At 35.3% G+C, this 24,149-nt stretch overlaps 1 protein-coding gene across 3 annotated transcripts in view; it reads left to right on the top strand.

Annotated features, from left to right (window-relative positions):
- SYT1 (synaptotagmin 1) overlaps positions 1–24,149 on the top strand; it is a 594,801-nt gene that overhangs the window by 232,277 nt on the left and 338,375 nt on the right. Inside the window, exon 3 of one of the 3 annotated variants that reach the window (XM_049783493.1) lies at positions 670–696. The exons of the other annotated variants lie outside the window; for them this stretch is intronic. The gene's annotated coding sequence lies outside the window, so the exon portion shown is untranslated. The remainder of the gene's footprint in view (positions 1–669; positions 697–24,149) is intronic. 3 annotated transcript variants of the gene reach the window in all.

The following is a 24,149-nucleotide window of genomic DNA, read 5'->3' as shown; positions in this document are numbered from 1 at the left end:
TTATTTTTGAAATAAAAAAGTATGAGCACAATTTTAGAAAATTGGACTTCAAAGAAAAACCAGACCAGATGATAAATATAAATCCATCAGGGTGAGGTCGTTAGAATTATGGATTTGGTGAGAAGGAAAGAAACTGAGTAGAGAAAGAGAAATACAAATATAAAAGGATGGGGGCCGGGGTCAAGTGGTATCAGGTGCATTGGTGGGGTTAAAGAAGACAGAACTAAATTTTCACGCCTAAGTCAACAACAGTGGAATCAAGAGACCCAGACTTTAATAAACTAAACTTAAAATGAGCCTGTTATACTGGCAGGCTGGGGACAGGGACATGTGGTATGGGATACTCTTGGGGAACATTGGTGGAGGGAGGTCGACACTGACAGTGGTGTCCTTTATTGGCCCTGATTTATTGTATGTCTGAAATCCAACTATGAAGGACTTTGTAAATCATAATGGTTTCAATAAAATAAAATTCAAAAAAAATAGAAGAATAGGATTTAGGAGTCATAGCATTCATAGACTGTAGTCTTCAAATGTCAGAAATTATCATCTTGAGTCTGGTCATGATGGCAACTTTCTGTCACTTTTTTCAATTTATAAAATTCATGTTTGGATTTCATGGTGAACCTATAAATTGCCTCAAATCTCAAACCATTTTTCTTGTTGCAGGGTATCAAGGCCAAGTCTACCTCCACTGTAAGTGTAAATGTTTTTAAACCTAGAATGTATGCATATATAAACTGAATATTTACATCTTCCTATACCTAAGGATTAGGAAGTGTGAAAAAAGTAATAAATTATTTTCACAAATCAATGCAAATAATTTAGGTTTTTAAAAGTATAAATTCCTATAAAAGAAAAGGAAACCTCACAATTTCTGTTTCATTGTAGGGAGCGTAGCGTCATCAAAATGACAAGGTAAACACCGAGGAACATTTTTCTGAATGTTGGGAGAATTGACTGGGTATTCAGTCAAGGCTAAATGAAAATGTCAGGGTAACAACAAAGATTTTGTACTTTAGCACTCTGATGATTTAGCAACATAGCAAGATTTGATTGTGGCTTCCCCAAAGTCAAAAAACAAATAAACTTTCAAAGATACAGCCTCTACTAACATACTGGAAGGCTCCTTTATCTTATATTCAAGATTTCTTTCATATAAAAATGATAATAGTATTTTGAGTGATTAATTCATATGTATCTTTCCACATGTTATTTTCCTTTGAATCATTGCCTAACTATCTTTTTGTGTATTAAATTCTCATAAGTCTTTCTCAGATATTGGTAAATAGGTAACAAAAATTAAATGTGTATCTGAAAAATTCTAGTTACAGAATCAAGCATTAAAAACATTAAGACTGAAGATAGTATAGTCTACCTGGGAAGCAAGATAAATACCTATAAAATAATTATTCAGTCTCCTATTTTTATGCTAAGCAGGAATAAGAGAATTGGTTGGTAATATCCTTGAATGACATGAGCATTTGATTTTGATCTTGCCTTTTCAAAGCATTAGGAGACATAAGCTTATCTTACTTTCTGTCTTTACTATGAGCTCACGGCTCATGCTTTGTAGGGCACAGAATTATATGTAGTGCCAAGGAATGAACTTAAGTCTACCACATACAAGATACAGATCCTTTCTCTGTACTGTTGTACCAGTACCCTCAAACCCTGCCACCACTCATTTTTGTCTTTACTTTCATTACCACAGGAGGCAAAATAGGGTCATCATTCTTTTGGAAATAGAAGAATGATGAAATTCAGTTTCTTTAAGAGTGGCTGAGTTCAGTGGCAAATAATATAACAGAGTAAATTAAAATCCAATGTCATTAGAAATTTCTGCTCTCTCAACTGAGTCAGCAAAACCAAGTGGCAAATTTTCCATCCAGGTAGGTCACTGCCACTAAGTCCAGAGGGTAATGTGAGACAATGGGGTCTTGAAATTTCGTGAGTTCCTGAAAATTGAGCTAACTTAGACTGAAAACTGTGAGTTTAAAATAGCAATCGCAAAATATTCAATTTAACACCTAGCAACCTCTTCATTGTTTGGTTAAGATAGAAATAAACATACTATTCCCATTAGCAGACATTTATTCAGCTCTCTGTTGAGCTATTATGATGGCCAAACATCTAACTATATTATATGACCTTACAAATCTCACACAATATTATCAGGTCAGTCAGTACTTGAAAAATCTCAAGATTTCTAAGAAAAAAGAATGATGTAGAAGTGAAATAACTTCTCTAAGATCCATGAGCTCATCAGAGGTGAAGACCGTAAACATAGTAATATCTATGTTATCTTGTGAATTAGTTTTGTTTTGTTTTTCAAAAAAATAACTTATTTTTCAAAAAATGTTATTTAAGCATCATGATTTATAATATGGTTAATAGTAATGTTTCAGGTATACAGTATTGCTATACCACACATTCATGACAACAGCATTCATCTAGCATTGTCTCTAGGTTCTCTTTAACCCGCCACTGCCACTCTCCTGTGCTAACTCATTCTATAGGCCAACTCTCAGAATATATTATCTATTGCCATTATTTATGCTCTTTCTTTGTTTCTTTATATCCCACAGGTTAGAGAAATTGTTTAGTATTTATTTATCTTTCCCTACTTGACTCACTTTGCAAACCACAATACTATCTACCTACTTCCATCCATATAGCAGCAAACTATAGGATTTCACCTTTCCTTTTACATAATATTCAATTGTGTACATACATCAAGTTTATTTATATGTATTTATTTATTTATTGAATATTTAAGCTGTTTCCAAATCTTGGCTATGTCAACTATATATAAATGATCATATGAGTGTAAATATATATTGGAATTAACATTTTGGGGACTCTTATAGTTGAAAACAAGGAGAAAAGCTGTATTAATTAATATTTTATATTGTCAACCTTAGCTAGCAATGAAGTTCAAGGATTACCTAGAAATTTACTGAGTTAATTAGTTTCTAACTGCAAATATTTATATTTCTCAAGTATTTTTATTCTTTATATTACATGATATTTTGGAGTATATATTACAATTACACTAGTATCCATAGTTTATTCTAATTTATATAATTTTGATAATTATATACCAATTACAATTAAAGGTATTTATTATACATCTGTAATTTTAGCAGATTATTTAATGAATTTTGCCTAAATAAACTTAGTTGGAAAATAATTAAATTTTTACACTAAAATGTTTATTTTTTGAAGTTATTTCATGTAAATGGTAAATTTATATATAGCGAGAAGAAAATTATATGGTTTTCCATTTTTCATTACTTAAAATAGCAACTGATCAATTTTAAATGTGCTCTCCATCTGCAAAAATTGATTTTCTTCTCTTTAATTCTGAAGGTATAGCTCATATGGGAAATAAGAGCAATTATCTATTACTCTGCTGTTTCATGGTTTGTATGATATATGCAGTAAATTCCATAAATTGTATCAAATATAATTTCCAGACGTTATTTATTTTCAGTCAAAAATATTAATAGTAGGCAAACATAGGGAGGCATCAGCTTGGCTGTCACTTCCTTTCCAAGGGATATCTAGCAGTGAGGGGAGCTCAAACTCTTATCCTAGAATCCTGGTCCATCATGTATTCCATAAGCTTATTTATGCTATGAGCAATTGACACCTGCTCTGCACACATCTGTCTAGAGAAGATATTGACCAAAGTTATTTTGAAGATGAGAAGTAGACCCCTCCTACCCACTTTATTTGTCAATATTCCTGTGCTCAGAATGTGATTTCATCTGATCTCCAAACATGCATTTCAGTTCAGTTGCCATCCAAAATTCACCTGTGCTGAGAACAATATGTCCAGAGATTGTGCAGAAGCACATCTCCTAGTCAATGATTCCCAGCAGAAAACATCAAACTACAAGCATGACAATGGGGAAACAAGGCCAACACCATGCATAGAGAATGAAGATAGCAGCTTTGATGACCTGAAAAGTGACAACCACTTATTTAGCCTCTCAGATAAGAAGTTTAGAGAAGAAATATGGAGGATATTCATAAAACTCAAAGAAAGCATGAATATAGCTGAACGAAACACAAATAAGAATTAAGAGGATATGAAGAGAAATGAGAAAATTTCAAACTGATATAACAGGACTGAAAAACCTGGGAGTTGAAATGGAAAGCCTCTCCAACAGAGTAACAGCAGCTGAGGACCAAATCAGTAGCTGGAAGATGAGATGCATAACAATTCCATAAAACAGAAGAGACTGGAAAAGAGCCTTAAAACAAATTATCAGGCAGTGGAAAAAATCCTCAAATAATGTGAGCAGAAGAAAATAGATCTGTGATAAATTCAACAGAAACAACAAAATAAGCATTGGAGTCCCAGAGACCCAGAAAGAAAATCACCAGGAAGGATCAACAGTCAAGGACATCATTACAGAAAAACTGTTGGAGGTAAAGAGTGCATTCAACCAAATCCTGCATGCCCAAAGAGTACCACCTAAAAAAGATCTGAAGACAAGCACCCTAAGACGCATCTTAGTCACAATGACGAATCCTGCAGATAGATTAAAATACTGAAAGCAGCAAGATAAAAAATGGCAATTACATTAACTGGAACATCCTTAATAATTACATCAGATCTGTCACAAGAGACCCACAAGGCCCGAATGCAGTGGTGGGATATAATAACAAAACTCAGCAAATTGCATGCTTTGCCTAAAATACTTCACCCAGATAGACTCACATTCAGGATTTTAAGGAAAAATATCTAGACAGCTTCAGAAACGATCAACTGCTCAAAAACTTTACAGACTCAAAACCAGCTTTAAAAGACAAGTGGAAAGGTCAACTTTAAGACAAGACATAACAACAGATACAGTAAACTCCTACACAAAGAATACACTAAAACACATGACAATTATCTCTCTCAATGTCAATAGACTAAATGCAACAGTTAAGAGACACAGTGTGGCAAAATGTATCAAGAAGCTGAATTCAAATTCTGCTGAATACAATAAACACAATTGATAACCAGAACAAATATAGACTCAAAATCAAAAATTGGAAGACATTAATTCAAGCAAACAACTTCCTTAAAAAACTGGAGTGGCCATATTAATAACAGATAACACAAACTTTAAACTTAAAAAAAGTTATGTGTCAAAGATGGACAATTCTTAATAACAAGGGATATGTACAATAGGAAGAAATCATATCTCTAAATATATATGCACCAAATGAAGAATCAGCAATATATTTAAAAGTTGTTGACAAATCTGATAGAAGACATCAATATCAACACAATAATAGTGGAAGACCTCAACACCATGATATCATCCCTTGATAGGTCAACAGAGATGAAACCAAACAAGAATATACTAGCTCTAATAGGAAAAATGGCAAAAAGTGGCCTAGTAGATGTATATAGACAGATGATAGATAGATGAGTGATAGATAGAGATAGATATAAATATAAATATATATATGACTCTCCAACCCCAGAAAACTGGATACACATTTTTCTCCAGTGCACATGGGTCATTCTCCAGATGATGGCCATAAAACATTCCTCCATAAAAACAAGAGAATAGAAATTGTACAAATTACCTTCTCAGACCATAATGCACTGAATTTAAAAGTGAATTACAAACAGATGCAGAGGAAAAACTTAAGTACCTGGAAATTGGACAGGTCACTACTGAATAACCAGTGGATCAGAAATAAAATCAATAGAAAATCAAAAGATTCCTGGAAACAAATGAGAACAAAGACACAAATTATCAGAATTTGTGAAACATGGCAAAAGTGGTACTAAGAAGAAAATTTATAGCTATACAAGAACACATCAGGAAGGAAGAAAAGGCCTACATAAATAACTTAATGACCCAGCTTATAAAATTAGAAAGTTATCAACAAAATGAATCAAAAATAGATAGTCAGAAGAAAAATAAAAAGCATAGAGCAGAAATTAATGAAGTGGAAATCCAAAGAACAATTTAAAATATCAATAATAGCAAAACTTGGTTCTTTGAAAACTTAACAAGATCGATAAACCACTAGCAAAACTAACAAATGAAGGAAGAGAGAACAGAAATATAATATAAGAGGAGATCATTACAAATACTACAGAGATTCAAAGGATAATAAGAGTCTACTCTGAGAAGCTCTATGCTACAAAACAGGAGAACCTGGAAGAAATGGGTAAATTCGTGGACTCTTAAAATCTTCCATCTTTGAACCAGGATGATCTACCATATCTAAACGTATCCAGAACTATTGAAGAAATTAAAATGATAATCAAAAAATCTTCCTAAAAATAAAAGCCCTCTGTCCCAGATAGATTCACTAACAAATTCTTTAAAAACATTCAAGAGGAACTACTACCAATACTCTTCAGGGTCTTCCAGAAAATTGAAAAAAAAAAATAGAAACACTACCAAATAATTTTTATGAAGCTACCATTATCCTGATACCAAAAGCAGACAGAAATGCTGCAAAAAACAAACAAACAACAACAAAAAAAAACTATAGAACAATATCCCTGATGAACACAGATGCAAATATCCTCAACACAATACTATCAAATAGGATCTAATGCCTCATCAAGATCATACCTTGACCACGTAAGTTTTATTCAAGAGATGCAAGGATGGTTTAACATATGAAAATCAATCAACATAATACACCATATCAACAAAAGAAAAAATTAAAACCAAATGATAACAATAAATGCAGAAAAAGGTCCAACACTCGTTCATGATAAAACTTTCAACAAGATGGGAATGAAAGGAACTTTTCTCAATATAGTCAAGTCCATCTACCACAAGCCAATGGCAAATATCATACTCAGTGGAGATAAACTAAAAGCCTTTCCTCTAAAATCTGGTACAAGACAAGGTTGCTCCCTCTCACCAATCCTATTTAACATAGTACTTGCCATTGCAATTAGGCAAGAAAAATATATCAAGAGCATCCAGATAGAAAAAGAAAGATGTCAAGCTCTTCTGTTTGCAGATGACATAATACTATATTTAGAAACCCCTAAAGACTCTACCAAAAAGCTTCTAGAAAAAGTAGATTCATATAACAAAATGGCAGACTATAAAATTAATACTCAAAAATAAATAGCCATCTTATACACAAATAATGGTAGAGAAGAAATGGACCTTAAAATAAAAACAATCCGGGGCCGGAGAGATAGCATCTGCATTTGCCTTGCATGCAGAAGGTTAGTGGTTCAAATCCCAGCATCCCATGGTCCCCGAGCCTGGCAGGAGCGATTTCTGAGCATAGAGTCAGGAGCAACCCCTGAGCACTGCCAGGTGTGACCCCAAAACCAAAAAAATAAAATTAAATAAATAAATAAAATAATCCCATTCACATTAGTGCCACACAAACTCAAATAACTTGGGACAACTTAATTACAGAGGTGAAGGACCTAGACCTATACAAAGCAAAGTACAAACGCCTGTTTAAAGAAATAAAAGAGGACACAAGGAAATGAATACCACCTGTTCATGGATTGGTAGGATGAATATCATTAAAATAGCAATGATCTCCAAAGCATTATTTAATGCAATTCTTCTAAGGATACCCACAACTTTCCTCAAAGAAGTGTATCAACACTACTGAAATAGATTTGGAACAATAAATACCCATGAATATCTAAAGCAACCCTTATGAAAAAGAAGATGGGAGGCTTCAATTTCCCCAACTTTAAATTGTACTATTAAGCAATGGTCATAAAAACAGCATGGTATTGGAATAAAGAAATAACCTCAGATTAATTAATAGATTTGAGTATTCAGAGAATGTTGGCCAGACAAAAATTAATTAATCTTTTATAAAGGGACAAAAAATTGAAAAATGGAGAAAGGAAAGCCTCTTCAACATCTGGTGTTGGGAGAACTGGTCAGACACATGCAAAAAAGCAAACTCAGATCTTCATCTAACCCTATGCATAAAGTTTAAATCCAAATGGATTAAAGACCTTGATATCAAACCCAGAACCATAAGGTATATAGAAACACCACTATTCAAACAAGTGGAAGCAGAGATAAACAAATGGGCCTATGTTAAACTAAGAAACTTCTGCACTTCAAAGGAAATAGTGACTAATATACAAAGGCCACCACAGAATGGGAGAAATTATTCACCCAATATTCATCATATAGGGCTAATATCTAAGATATACAAGTTACTGACAGAACTTAACAAGAAATAAACATCTAATCCCATCAAAAAATTGGGGAGAAGAAATGGACACTTCTTCAAAGAAGAAATATATAGATGGCCAAAAGGTACAAGAAAAATGTTCTACATAACTAATCATCAGGGAGATTCAAAACAAAACAACAATGAAGTATGATTTCACACACATTGAAAAATAAAAAGCAAGACCAATCAGTGCTGGGGTGTTGTGAAGAGAAAAACTCTCATTAACTGCTGTGGGACTGCTATCTAGTCCAGCCTTTATGGAAAACAATATGAAGATTCCTCAAAAAACTGAAAATTGAGCTCCCATATGATCTAGCTATACCACGCCTAGGGATATACCCTAGAACAGAAAAACACAATACAAAAATGCCTTTTGCACACTTATATTTATTGCAGCACTATTTACAATAGCCAGAATCTGGAAACAACACAAATGCCTGACAACAGATAAATGACTAAAGAAACTGTGATACATATGCACAATGGAATACTACGCAGCCATCAGGAAAAAATGAAATTTTCCTATTCATGGATGGAATGAAACTATTATGCTGAGTGAAATGCGTAAGAAGTATAGAAATAGACACAAAATAGTCTCATTTATCTGAGGGATTTAAGAAAAATTAAAGACAGTATGGTAAGAATACCCAGAGACAATAGTGAGGACTGGAAGGACTAGCCCATGATATGAAGCTTACCAGAAAGAGTGGTGAATGCAATTAGAGAAATAACTACACTAACAACTATCATGACAATGATGGGAGATGGGAGACATTGGTAGTGGGAAGGTTGCACTGGTGAAGGGGTGTGTTTTTTAATAACTGAAACTCAATCTTAAACATGCTTGTAATCATAAAGGTTAAATAAAGATACTATAAAAACAATAGTTACTATAGATTATTGAATGGCTTACATGTTTTAAGTACTATACTTGGAACTTTCTTAGAATTTGGCACCTCATATCCATTTTCTCATTAATGCACGTAACCATCCCAGAAAGTAACTACAATTATACAAAAGCAATGTATCGTATTTTCTGGCATATAAGACAACTGGGCCTATAAGATGACCCCCTACTTTTCCTGTTAAAATATGGGGGCCAGAGCAGTGGCACAAGCTGTAAGGCATCTGTCTTGCACATGCTAGCTTAGTACAGACCGCAGTTCGATCATCAGGCGTCAATATGGTCCCCCAAGCCAGGAGCGATTTCTGAGCACATAACCAGGAGTAACTCCTGAGCGTCACTGGGTGTGGCCAAAACCTCTCCCAAAAGTCATCTTACATGCTGGAAAATATGGTAGTTCAAATAAGTTAAATTCTTCTTCTAACCCATAAATTAAAAGTGATAAAAATTCTTCTAAGACCTCAACTATCTGCTTCCCGACACTTAATGCTCACCAAGCCCCCATGTGGTTGCCAGGAAACCATTGAAAATATTCCAAATTAACACACCTCAGTATAACAATATCTTGAATCAGTCTATAATTTAAGAGTTACATTTTATGAACATTTCATGGGGAGTCTTTCGTGTTAATATAAATTAAATTTAACTGTAATTCTTTACTTCTTTGTATCTGCAGTTATTGATCAAACTGTTATCGTTTTGTCCTTCCTCTAATATGTATGTATAATATGTATATATAAGACCCTGATTTTGTATCGACGAGGAATATTTCTTCCTTTCTCCCTGCACAAATCATTTTGCTGTCATGTTGTTAGCAGGCATTTATTCTAATCTGCTAGCAGTAATACATAAATATATGATTATAGATATTCATGTCCCTTCTCAGTATGTCCCAACACATACTGCTTTAACCATCACGTCACTCATAGGTATTTATTTTACCTTGCCAAGAAAACCAACATAAATAATTAATATTGATTTCCCTGATCTTGCCTCTAAACCATACAGCTTTCACTAGTATTGATTGATAGAGAATTGCTTTACTTCTGAAGCTTTCTGACATTTAAATATTTAACATCCATCTCATAGCTCACTAAATATTACCAGGATATACAAAAAGAAGTTCTATAAATGCAATAATTCACACCAAAAATTAGAGATTAACTAAAACCCAAGAAAAATTTTCTTGATATTTTTGAAGCTATCATTCTCAGCATAAAATTTATGTTTTCAGTCTCAATTAAAGCAGAAAAGAAAATTCCTTTTTAATAAAATTTTATTATTGTTTTGTTGAATTTCCCAAATGCCACATCTCTTATCTCTAGTAAAGTAGGACTGTTTTTTGTTGTTTTGACTTATCCTTTATTTACAAAAATATTACTTTCTATGCATTCTACTCTCTTCCACATTTGAATTCAGCCCTAAAAAATTAGACATATTTCTCAATCTTGCAAATTTATCTTTTTTATACCTAAAATGTAAAATAAATACACAGATTCAATAATCTGTGTGCATCTTTAATATATGTAAACACTTATATGAACAAACACAGAAGTATATGCTACATGTAACAGGTTGCCAACAAATGATATTTCTCCCTTTTCCCCCATCATCTGTATTTCTGCACAATGTATTATATACATATCCAGTAGATACATTATTCTTCATATGAATTTCACCAAGATAAGGCACGTAAGGTACTTACCATTTGCACAAGTGTACAATAGTGCAGACACCCAATACTCAAATAACTAATAACTTATTTATCCAGTCTCTAATTGTGAAAAAAATATCAAAATAGGGGCCAAGTGATAGCACAGTGTAGGGTGTTTGCCTTGCATGCTGCTGCCCCAGGATGGGTCTGAGTTCGATCCCAGGCATCCAATATAGTCCTCTGAACCTGCGGAGTGATTTTTTAGTGCAGAGCCAGGAGTAGTGAGCACGGCCAGGTATAGCCCATAAACAAAACAAAAACAAAAACTATCAAAATACTCAATAAAAGATTCATCATTTTTTGATGGAACCACACCCAGTGGTGCTCAGACTTTATTCCTGACTGTGCTCAGCGATTTCCTCTACTGGTGCTCAGGGAACTAGTGTGGGAAATCAAATCAGAACCCCAGGCAAGGACAGCACCTAAACCTCTCATTTCTCCAGCCCAGCATGATAGCAGTTCTTGGCTTGTCTCTTCATGCAGGCTCCAGCCTCTTGATGTCTTCCTCAGCTCTGATATCACCAGAATTACCAAAGTGAGGTTCTTGGCTCTTAAATACAAACTCACCATTGAATGAAGTCTGAGCTCTTATTCTTGGTCCTTTTCATGAATGCAATCATGGACTCATTTGGTTTTCCCAGTATGAGGCTGAAAGGTTTTAAACTTGTATAAGAGTAGAGGCTGGAGGGAAAACTGAGAACTTAAGAAAGCAGGAGTAGGAGAGCCCCCAGAGTTGAAGAATTCAGGATTACACAGATTCCTTCTGGAACTGTCTGTTTCAAGGTCTTCACACAAGAATGATTTCTGACCACAATGGGAAATAAATAGATGTTTCTTCCGTAGTTTTGTAGGCACAATGCAAATTTCTATTTTCTCTAAACTCCAGTTATTTTTCTTCCTATTGGACTTTGAAAATCAGGGATTGATAGTTAAACACTCAATTTAGATAGAGAAGTCTATTTATCTAGTGTTTTTGAAAAAAAAAAGACAAGTTTGTGTTGCCTTTCTAGAACATTGACCTGATATTTCATGTAGTACTTAACACAAAGCACAATTAGCATTGAGTAAATTCTCAGACAAGGACTTCAGTAACATCGTTGTGAGATTTAACAATGATCACAAGTGAATGTTTGTTGCTCTAAGTTTTGATAATTTCATTAATCTTTGCATTGTAGCAAACAATAAGAATTAAATTTGTTTGACCCTGGTAAGGGAACAGATTGAGGTAATGGGTGTAAAGTGGGGAAGGTCACATTGATAGTCGTATTGGTGTTGGAACATATAATGACTGAAGCAACTGTATTTTGAATAATTTGATCATTCATGGTGTTATAGCAATGTATTAAAATATTGGTTTGACTAATAAAAATATTGATAAAGAAAAAAACTGAAGCTAAATTTTGGACCTAGTTAGGGCACTTAGTGATGCTTCTATTTTAATTGCTCGCTCACTGAGACCAGATATCTTGTCCTTTCCAGTTTACCCCTGGGGAGAAAAGATTGCATAACATAACTCGTATACACAATAAATAGGCAGGAAAATAATTGGGTGACAAAAGCTGTTTGTTGTCTTCAATTCCTCAGTTAATTGTACACAAAACATATCTACGGTTGTGTTACTATGAGTGCAACATTTTGGCCTTTCAATTCAGGCATGGATTGGCAGGAAAAGAACATGCAAACCCTAAAACATCACTGTTTTCTTGAACAAGCATGATGATATTAATAGGAGCACTATGGCTGCCCACAGCAGGAGCAATAGGTAGCATATGGCCATCCTCTCATTCAGGGCTCCCTGAGGGGCACACAGCTGCCAGGCTCACTCCACCTGGGAAGACCTTGCCAGCACTCACAGTGTAGCCAAGTGCCTGATCTGCTTCATTCTTTCCAAATGCCCAAGATCCAGTCTTTTGGGGGACACCCAGGCTCATCTTGATGCCTCCTTGAAAGGAGGATCTAGAAATTTCTGTGCTTTCCCCAATAAGAGCATCTCTTTTATAAAAAATTAAAAATAAAAAGAGCATCTCTTAAAAGCAAAACAGGGCTCATTCACAACATATCCACCTCCTCAATTCTGCTTTTTCCTCATACTATTTTCTAAACTGAATCCCCTTGATCAGGGGCTTTCAATGTCCAGTTTGGGCAGGAGATAATCTCTAATTCAAATTTCTGAATTCCATGTCTTCCTGACTATGTGTAAAGTTCAGAGTCTGAAGTTCATGGGACAAATGAAAGAGCTGGAGAATGAAGATAGTACAGGGGTTAAGGTGTTACCTTGCACAGACTAAATCCCACTTTGGTCTTTGTCTACTGCATAGGATGTCACATACATTGTCAGGAATGGTTTCTGAGCACAGAGTGGGAGAGTGAAAGTCAGAGAGAGAGAGAGAGAGAGAGAGAGAGAGAGAGAGAGTGGGAGAGTGAAAGTCAGAGAGAGAGAGAGAGAGATATGAGTGTGTTTGACCCCAAGCTTGAGAGAACGGGTGGGCATCGGCGGACAGACAGAGAGACAGAGGAAGGGAGGGACTGAAGGAAAGAAATAGTGAGTTTTTTATTTCAAGCTTGTCAGTCATCTGGAAGGCTTTCAACTGTAGATTTCCTGAATTCAAGATAAGCATTTGACTTTTAATCTAAAGGCAGGACCAGGAGAGAGAGAGAGAGAGAGAGAGAGAGAGAGAGAGAGAGAGAGAGAGAGAGAGAGAGAGAGAGAGATGAGTGTGTTTGACCCCAAGCTTGAGAGAACGGGTGGGCATCGGCGGACAGACAGAGAGACAGAGGAAGGGAGGGACTGAAGGAAAGAAATAGTGAGTTTTTTATCTCAAGCTTGTCAGTCATCTGGAAGGCTTTCAACTGTAGATTTCCTGAATTCAAGATAAGCATTTGACTTTTAATCTAAAGGCAGGACCAGGGATTACTACATTTTTCATAGTAGTCCTGCACATTGGGTCCTGCACAAACTGGCTTCCTGTGTGTGCCCCGCTTTGCCTCCTTCTAGGATAGGCCTCTCAGGAATGGGAGACCTGATTCCCTGGGAGGAGAAACCCCCTAGCTGTATCGGTGCCTCTCAGACCACTCAGCTCCTTTCCAAACACTGCTTGGCTTGTATCTCAAGACTCTCCCAAGTTCTGTCTGCCTCCAACAGAAAAAACTTGCCAAAGGAGCAGAAAATGTCTCATTTTCCAGTGTGTTTATCATCTAAAATAGAAGCCAGCTTCTCTCCTGTGCCTTTGTCTGGAGTTCTGTTCAGATGTGGACTATTTTTATCTGTGGAAAAGAGCATGTGGACCATCTGCCTTCTTCCAGACATCCAAGTTCATAGTATTGCTCATTCAACCACAAATATTTATTTCACTTTGCCTGCTGATATTTGCTCATCCTCCTTTCCCTCATTCTAATCTCTTGTTCTTATCAGATTCAGTCTTTATGTTGGACCTTTAAGTCCATACATGGGTCTATTCTTAGTCTATTCTCCCAATTTTATTCTAAGTTTAGCTTCAGAGAATTTTATAATTTAGTTTTTTGGAATAACCTTATTTCTTCAAAAATGTACTCTGGGGACCTGAGCAGTGGCGCAAGTGGTAAGGCATTTGCCTTGCAGGAGGCTAACCTAGGACCAACAGCGGTTCGATCCTCCTACATCCCATATGGTCCCGCAAGCCAGGGCCGATTTCTGAGCGCATCACTAGGAGTAACCCCTGAGCATCACTGGGTGTGGCCCAAAAACAAAAAAAAAATGCACTCCATTAAAGATGTGAAAATGAATTATATTTGTATATTCACTGTTTTTAAGCTTATTATTTAGAGCAGTGATATATCTGATATATACATAATACAATAGATAGTTTAAGCTATTCTTTCCTTCCTTCATTAATGTGACTTTTTTTCAGTTAATATTTTTGAAAAGCATGAGAAATATGTCTAGCTAGAGTCTTTTATACTTATTAATAAAAAAAGTGAAACTAATGTCAAAAATGAAAAGGATTTAGGTTAATAATTACTATTTGGATATGAAGAAATCATACATTTTCAGTACATATGCCTCTAAAATTGCTCTAAAATAATTACCTTAAATTATACATAAGCTCATTTAAATATCCTTCATTTGGGGCTGGATTGATAGTAAAGCACACTGTTGACCTGGGTTCCGTCCCTGGCACCTTTGCAGAGACAGGTATAAACCTTGAGCATTGTTAAGTATAGTCCCAAAACTAAAAAATAAAACTTTAAAAGTCTTTTAGCAATTTATTGACCCTATACATCCTGAGGATTATAACTTTGCATGGGGATGCATATTTAGGTCAATTAAGAAGCATGTGCCACTAATTCAGTTGTATTCTTTGGAAACCTCCAAGAACAACAAAAGCCAGCTCAGCAAGTAGCATTTATAGACTGTACTTTTGGGAAAGCCCTGAAATATGCTTGGGTAGCTGTGTGTGAGGTTTGAAAAGAGCAGAGAGCTAAAGAAGAAAAGGCTCAAGGAACTATTTTGTGGCCCAGTATGACTGCACCCAGTTTGGCATGTGAACGAGGTCCTCCAGAAAAATTGGGATATTGCTACTTATTAGAGGCAGAACAGGACAGAGCTGCCTCTAGGAAGTCACCCACACACTCCCACTTATCCCATTACAGCAGCGCCTGGCTAGAAGTTAAACAACTTCCTTTGGCTTGTAATAGTGTAAAATTACCACGAGGGCTGGGGGTGGGGGGAATCATTGAGAAATGATATCTTGTATAATTCAATTTTTTGGTGGAAAAAAAATCAGTGTACACATAACTGGTCTTGGGAACCAAACTAAATATGTGGCTAGAGGAAGAAAAGCAAAACAAGTTTCAAATGGACCAACTATGAGACATTCTGCAGAAAGACTTTTTTATTAATCTCACATGCCAGAAAATAGCCACTTACTAAGATAGATGGAATCAAACGTTTCCCTTTGGCAAAATTCTGGGGAGGTGGAGGCAAACTTAGTAAAATGAAGAGAAATAAGACACTCAAAGCATATCACTGTTTCCTCAGAACTTAAATTTGTCATTAGAACAACAGAATAAAATGGATGTTACTGCTTTGAATCATTTGAAAACTATAATGGTTTGCAGGCCTGTGTTACTTCTTGTTGAATATCTTCTGTGTTTGAGCCCAAGATCCAAGGGTATAAGTCTGAAAATGTGCTATGGGATTGGCATCTGGCACAGAGTGCTTGAGAAATTTCCCTTTTGCTTACAGAGAACTGAACTAGAGGTAGACATTATATTCCTAGGCTCATGTGCCTTTTAGGTGAAGAGGTTAAATTCAAGCTCTGCTTAGACAAATGAGAAGCAAAAGTCAAAAATTAAAAACTTTAGATGAGTTCCATATAACCCATGAAGTTCTCAGTTTTAGAAAATTTTATATTTAAAAAACAACGATTGATGATTAGGTGTCGAGAGGGATATAGTTCTCTGATGATGCTCTGAAAATGGATACTGAGAGCAGATCTGTTCCCATCTTTTTATGTTGCTAGGAGAATTGTTACCATAGGAACAATGGTACTAGTCAGCTTCACTTATACACAAGTAACATGAAAAATCCAGGGAGTAATTTAATTTAAATTCCTTTCAACTTCTATACTGTCGTCTCTTACAGTATTTGTGTGGATAAAATGCAGCTCAGTGAGCCCTCTTTTAGGGGAAACATTGTCAATTTACCAACTGCTAGTTTGCATTGTTTTAAATCTTCATTCATCTTGTTACATTGAAACTTGGTCTTTTTTTGGTATATAAGGGAAGATAAAACTGTAATATTCTGAACTCAACTGTTATTTTTGTTGGAAGTGTTCAGTCCTAGCAATAGTGGTCCTTAGCCAAGATGGGACTGCCATAATCAAATAAGAAAATCAAAGAGAATGTTGGCACTGCTGTCAATTTAAGTGGTTATTTACCCACACCTTGACATTTTATCTTGAATGATATTTTGAAAAAACAAAATCAGAACAAGGAGCCATCCTCAAATAATTTAAAACATGCCCCCTTTTCTTCTGATTTTACACTGAAAATCACATAACTCTGCTAAAATAGAAGAGTATTCAACTAAAATTACTCTGGGAAATTTCCCTCTACTTTCCACCTAATTTTAAAAGCTATGATAAGGAGATTGCATAATACAGATATGAAGGCCAGACCAGAACCTCTGTTTTCTGTTCAAAGACAATGCCATTTTATAGACAGCTCTCCCAAAAGTTGAAAGTTTGACATCAGAATGCAGAAGTTAAAGCATTAGATAATTCCAAGAAACTAATTAGGGTTCATTCCATGTTGCATTTGGGAAATTTGTGCAGTATTTATGGATTTCCTGAAATAGTCCAGTAGACTTAGCTGTATAGACAACTATGGATGAAAACAAAGCATTCCAACCTTAAACCAACAATTAGGTTTCTGTTCACGTCATTGAACAACAATTCCCTATTTAATTAGGTCTTTTATTTCACTGAAGAGGAAATGACCTTTCATTGAATATTGGTAGAGTAGGCAATCTAGGGTTGAAATATGAAAATAAAATTGGGACACCAAAATTCTTTCTCATAAATTTCAAAAAGCAGATAGGAATGCCAAGTGAGCATTCAACAAAGATTACCCAGTAGTTTACTTAAAATTACTTCCATTGTTTTATGGAGATATGAGATCAAGACCAGTGAGATAGGATCTCCTCCCTATGGGCATATATGTGGACCCTATCCAAGAGAACTCAGGCTCCAGGCATCAGGACCCAGTGGAAAATTTCCACTTAGGTATGACTGAGGAGATCACCACCAGGAAATGATTCTTTTGTGATAAACTCTGGCCAGAACTGATGAGACCAAGATGCTGTTGTTGTTGTTATTGTTTTCTGAGGAGATCCATACCCAGAGTGCTCTGGGGTTACTCCTAGCTCTGAACTCAGAAATCACTCCTGGCAGTGGTAGGGGAATTATATGAGATGCTGGGGATTGAACCGGGTTTGGCCGCATGCAAGACAAATGCCCTCCCCACTGCACCACTGCTTGGACCCTAACAACACACCGAACTTGTACAGAAAGATGACAGTGAAACCCATGACAATCATCTCTACCAATGTCAGTGGATTAAATTCCCCAGTTAATAGACACATTGTGATACAATGGGTCAGAAAACTGAATCCAACATTTTGCTACTTGCAAGAAACATATTTGAATAGTTAGAGCAAAGATAGACCCAAAATCAAAGGTTGGAGAACAATCATTTAAACAAGCAACTTTATTAAAAAGGCTGAAGTCATATCAGACTACACAGATTTTAGGCTTAAAGGGGCAATAAAATATAAAAATTGGCATTTATTACTAATCAAGAGATGTCTACACCAAGAAGAAATCACACTTCTAAACATATGCACCCAATGATGGGCCAGCAAAATGCTTAAAACAACTGCTGATAAACTTGAAGAAAGACATCAACAACAACACAGTAACAGTGGGAGACTTCAACACCACCTTGTCACTCCTTGATAGGTCAACCAGGCTAAAACTTAACAAAGATATACTGTCTCTGAAGGAAGAAATTGTAGAGTCGCTTAGTAGATATATATATATATATATAGAGAGAGAGAGAGAGAGAGAAAGAGAGAGAGAGAGAGAGAGAGAGAGAAAGAGAGAATTCTTCATCCCCTTAAAACTGGATATCCATTCTTCTCCAATGAGTATAGAACATTATCCAAGACAGAACACATGCTGGGCCATAAAATAAGCCTCCACAAAATAAAGTGATCAAAATTATTTCTACTATCTTCTCATACCATACAAAGAAGTGAATTACAAACAGACCTACAAACATAACATTGAAACCTGGAAATTAAATAGTTCACTACTGAACAACCAGTGAAACAGAGAAGAAATCAAAACATTCCTGGAAGCAAATGAAATTAAGACATGAATTTTTAGAATTTGTGGGAAGAGCAAAAGAGGTATTAAGAGAAAAATTCATAGCTTTAAAAGCATTCATTAGAAAGTAAGAAATAGCCTACATGAATAACTTAATAGCACAGCTTAAGAAATTGGAAAAAGAGCAATAAAGTGTGCTGAATGTGGAGCCGGAGAGATAGCATGGAGGTAAGGCATTTGCCTTGCATGCAGGACAGTGGTTCAAATCCCGTCATCCCATATGGTCCCCCAAGCCTGCCAGGAACAATTTCTGAGCAGGAGTAACTGCCAGGAGTAATTTCTGCCAGGAGTAACCCCTGAGCATTGCCGGGTGTGACCCAAAAACTAAAAAAAAAAAAAAAAAAAATGTGCTGAATGTAGGCAGGTGGAAGGAAATGATAAAACTTAGGACAGAAATTAATAAATTAGACACCCAACAAAATACTAAGAATCAATGAAAGCAAGGATTTTTTTGGAAAAAACAAACAAACAAGATTTTACTACAGGTACTACAGAAATTCAATGGGTTATTGGAGATTACTTTGAAATTTTTTTATGCCAAAAACTGGGGTATCTAGAAAAAAGAAATAAATTATTGGACTCTTACAACCTTCCAAGGTTGAGTCAAGATGATACCTGAACAGACCTATCACTATTGAGGATTAAAAGGGTAATCAAAAGGATTTTCAAAACCAAAAGCTCAGATCCAGATGGATTCACTTATGAATTCTTTCAAACCTTTAAAGAGGATCTTGATCACTCTGTACAGGAACTCAGTGCTGAAAGAGGAGAACGCTTCCACTAACAATAGTGCAAACCACAGTGTAAAAAAGGAAAAAGAAAGAAAATGAGCAAGAGAAGCTAATTTTCTTCACTAGAGACAGGCAGGGGTATAGTGGAAGAGTTGGGAGAAAAATAGGAGACATTTGTGCGGGTGGGCTGCAATGGTAAAGGGTGGTATACTATGAATGAAACCCAACAACAAACAATTTGGTAACCATGATTAAGAAAAGCAATTAATACAAAAAATTCCAATAAGCCCTCATTATCAACTAGCAATCATTATGTTTTACTTTTTTTTATTATGGAAAGAGCTTTGTGTTCACATGTACTTCGAAAATTAACCTTTCTATCTCATTTAGCTGTAGTTCAAGGCACTCTCTAAGTTTTGCATCATGGCAGTGTTTGCCGAAGCTCCCTAAATCATCAGCATCTAAGTCTGGCCCTGTCATGTACTGTTTGCTCTCCAACTAGACATCATAAAAATAGCAAAAATGTTTGTATCAGAGATTCTTAAGCTTCAGTGATCACACAGAGGAAGAATATAACTTTATTCCATAGAACTTGCATACTAATTAAGATTAAAATAAAGGATAAAATAAAGCTTAATAGAACAGTATTTGGAACATAATAACTCTTAAATATATGATGTTTTCCACCAATACATTCACTCTCGAACTTTGAAGAAAAAAATTGAAGGACTATGAATAGTCTTCAGAATTACACAGCAAAACTTGGGATCACTATAGCACCTAGGATCAAGAATAGTTCCTGAACCAGGTGTGGCCCCAAGACCCCCCAAATAAACACACCCCAGATGAAAGAAAATTAGACAGAGATGCCTAATTGTGAGCCAGTTCACTCGAGTTTGTTTGATAATTCATTGATCTTTGCCACATTTACTGTTTTCCAAGCTTAATGAAATAGCAAGCATAGAAATAAATTTAAAAATCTTACTATAAAAGACAAAAGAAACATGTTTGTTTTAGGGATACATATTCAGCAATGCTCAGGCTCAAAAACTATCCTGGTGTGACATGGAACTGACACAAGTTGCAGCAACAACACCAGGAACCAAACTCCTCCTGGGGAAACTCCGAATGCTGTCCTGGCACCAACTTGTACCAGTTTTAATATGACATCCAGACATGAGAAAATGATAACAACTTGAGCTAAGAGAGGGCTGCCCTATTTCACCATCTAACTGTATGATACAATTGAGAGACATTTCATCCTTTGCCCTAAGCAAAAACTAAAATTACTATTTACAGAAGTCTGACTTTGACAAACAAGGTCTGGACAGAACCTATCGAAGGACCAATGAGGAAGTTCTTAGCCTAGGCCTTGATGTAGAATTTGTACAAAAAACAAGATCTTTAATTCCAGAGATCTGACTTTGACAATGCAACTGAGCAGAATTTCTGGAACCATGCTGAAAGACTATACCCTAGGCTCTGTCCGAGGATCTGAACAAAAACCAAGACCACTAATTACAGAAGACTGATTACAACAACAGTAATGGAACAGAACTCCTAGAACCATAAAGAAAAACTCTCTCCTAGCCTTCACCCTATGACCTACACAAATAGCAAGAGCTCCAGCTACAGAGGTGAGATGTCATCACCCACATCTGAGTGAAAAATTTGCCAGCATGATAGAAAGACCTTGTGGTGTGTAAATGAGTGAGTAAGGAGCCTGTAGTTGTTCCCATGGCAGTATGCTTAAAGGGCAAAGAAACCCTGTACCTCTTAGGCCAAGGGAATTCCCATACTAATTTCCCCAATATTTACATGCCTATGCAGCAAGAAGAAGAAGAAGAAGAAGGAGGAGAAGGAGGAAGAGGTTTTGGGTTTATTCTTTGTTATTCTTTTTGTACTTCTGTTGTTACTCCCTTATTGTGTTGTTTTGTTACCTTTTACATCTTTTCCCCTCCTCCTTCTAAATATTTATAACACCTAAACAGACTCCTCCTAGTTTTTCTCCTTTGTGTTTGCCTCCCCCGCCATACACCCTGATGGTACTAAGACCAGACAGTCATATGTTCATTTGGTGGAAATAAAAAATAATCAGACTTGAATACCAAATCCAAAGTCAATGACAACAGAATCAAAACCCAATCTACAACAAGCTGTGAAAGTGGGGAACAGTTCCACTAGCATTATGAGGGATAAAGGCAGGAAATGTGGGATGCATGCTGGGAACAGGGATGGAGAGAGGACAACACTGATGGTGGGAATGCCCCTCATTCATTGTCACTATGTGCCTTAAATATTACTGTGCAAAATTTGCAATTCACTTTTACCACAATAAAAATCTTAAAAAGTTATCCTGGTGCTGCTCTGGGGAAGTACATGGGGAGCCAGGGATGAAATTCAAGTCATGCACCTTACCCAGTGCACTATGTATCAAATCCACAGTCTTCCTTCTAATGTCCCAAGTAACAAAGCTGTCTCTTTCTCTGACTCTCTCATAATCAATAAATGTTACTGTTAAAAATCTTCCTTGATATTTACTATCTTTGTATTTTCTTTCATTACATTTTGTTATTTCTTTTTGTACCTAGAGTATGCTAGGCTCCCCAATCATGATACCAAGTCTGCTACTGCATGAAGATCATCCTGTCTCTAGGACTTCTATGTATTGGTTGCCAACTAATTAGTTTTTTTCATCTTCATAATTGCCTAAAAACTCTCCCACATATTTTTCTCTTTGATCATAATGCTAGTGTTTATTTTCTATAGGTTTATATCATCTTTATTATTGATTATTTGTTAGTGTCAATATTTATAATCAATCATTAACTGATCAAAATACTACATATAAAATTAATCACTCTCATTGTGTTGACACCGCATTTGCCAATTTTTCATAGTTCCAAATATGATCTGTTTAAATCTTAATAAACCTGTTAAAACAAAGGACATCTAAACACAAATTTACACATATACACTATGCAGAATATTAAAGTTTCTTTGGAGTAGAGTTATACTCTTTTGTGCCTAATATCACATAGCACTTGTTCAATAAATGTTTACTAAATTAAATTCTCTTCTCCAATAGCACAAAACATATAGCTTTCTTGACATTTGAAAATACAATAACAAGCTATACTAGACTTAAAATAAAGAAGCTATGAAAAATTGAAAAACATCTTAACTCAAAAATGATTGGAAAGGAATTTACAGTCCAATGTGTGATGCTGGATAAAAATCAAGAAACTTTCAGCAAAAAAATACTCTCTAAATGCACTGGAATCACTGGAAGTTAGTTTAATTCTCTATGAAGTAAGCAATGGAATAGAGGGGCCAGGGAAAAGTCAATGCACATAACTTAATTGCACAAGACCTGGTTGGTTCCCAAAGATTTGTGTGGTAGGACCTTTCAGGGCTACCAGATGTGGCTTCTATCTTTGTTAGCCTGCATTTTAAGTGCATCAGAGGACTCTTATTGTACATTTTTCCATTTGATCTCTTTCCTTTTTCTCACTCTATTTCTTGTCCTCTTGGAAATTTTGGCCATACAACTTTTGCATATGACTTGGACCTCTACTTCAGTGTCAGTTTTGTGTTTCTGTTTCAACTTCTCTTTAATAATCCTCTTCAACTTCCAAATGAATCTATCACTTTTAAATACGATTATATCATAAGAATGCCTATTTTTTAGTTATTTTCTCTTGTGTGCTCTAAGATCTTGCCCTTTCCCTTAATAGCATTCGTTTACAAAGGTGATTAGCTAATAATCATCACCAATAAAGTACTTTAAAAAAATTTTAAGTACTATTTTCCCTCTCTTCACCTACCAATATTATACTTGCTCTTAATAATCATCTTGATTATTCCTCACATATGGAATAATAAAACTTAGTCCTTTGTTGCACTAAATAGAACTTAATGCAAAGTTCCATCAAACTCTTAAGAAAAAAATGCTGGGTGTATTTACTTGAAGACCTACATCTACTTGACCTAAACATAAACTTATTTTTTTCTTACAGTTTTGTGAGTACTGACACTGAAGGAAATATTGATTATAACGCTCATTGCAATTACAATAGCATAGTTATGGCAATTTGAGATCAACTTTGTGAAGTTAAACAATATTTATAAACTTTAAAATTTCCAACTCATAACTATGTTTATCAAAATACTTCCTTGAATTCCATTTTGTAGCTAGTATATTTTAACTTGAACAGTTCTTTTACAAGTATTGAAATCATGTCACCAAATAAAAAAGAAAAATTACATTAATGAGTTTATGTAAGTCTAGAGATTTCTATAAAATATAAATGCAACATATTTAGTTTTTGTATTTTTAAATCATGATGAGAGACAAACTTAGAATCATTTTAAAAAAGTATAAAGGAATCTTTATTTGGTGAAGTGGCAATGAATTTCAGTACCAATATGTAATTGTTTGTACTGGGAACTTTTGATGCCACATCTGGAGAATAGAATAATATATGCCACTACAGGTAGTAATTACTGAAGGTAATTGTAATGCAGCTTGAGTGGTAAACATTAATGAAAAAAACTATTTCTAAGCAAATAAAATCTTAAGTATCAAAAAGACAAAAAGTTTGTGATAAATGGTTCATTTGAGCGTGCAGTGCTGTGTGGGCAAAATTGGATTGCAATCATAGCCA

This window comes from Suncus etruscus, chromosome 11 (genome assembly GCF_024139225.1).
Source record: "Suncus etruscus isolate mSunEtr1 chromosome 11, mSunEtr1.pri.cur, whole genome shotgun sequence".
NCBI classification, from domain to species: domain Eukaryota; kingdom Metazoa; phylum Chordata; class Mammalia; order Eulipotyphla; family Soricidae; genus Suncus; species Suncus etruscus.
This window is presented reverse-complemented; position numbering and strand designations above follow the sequence as displayed.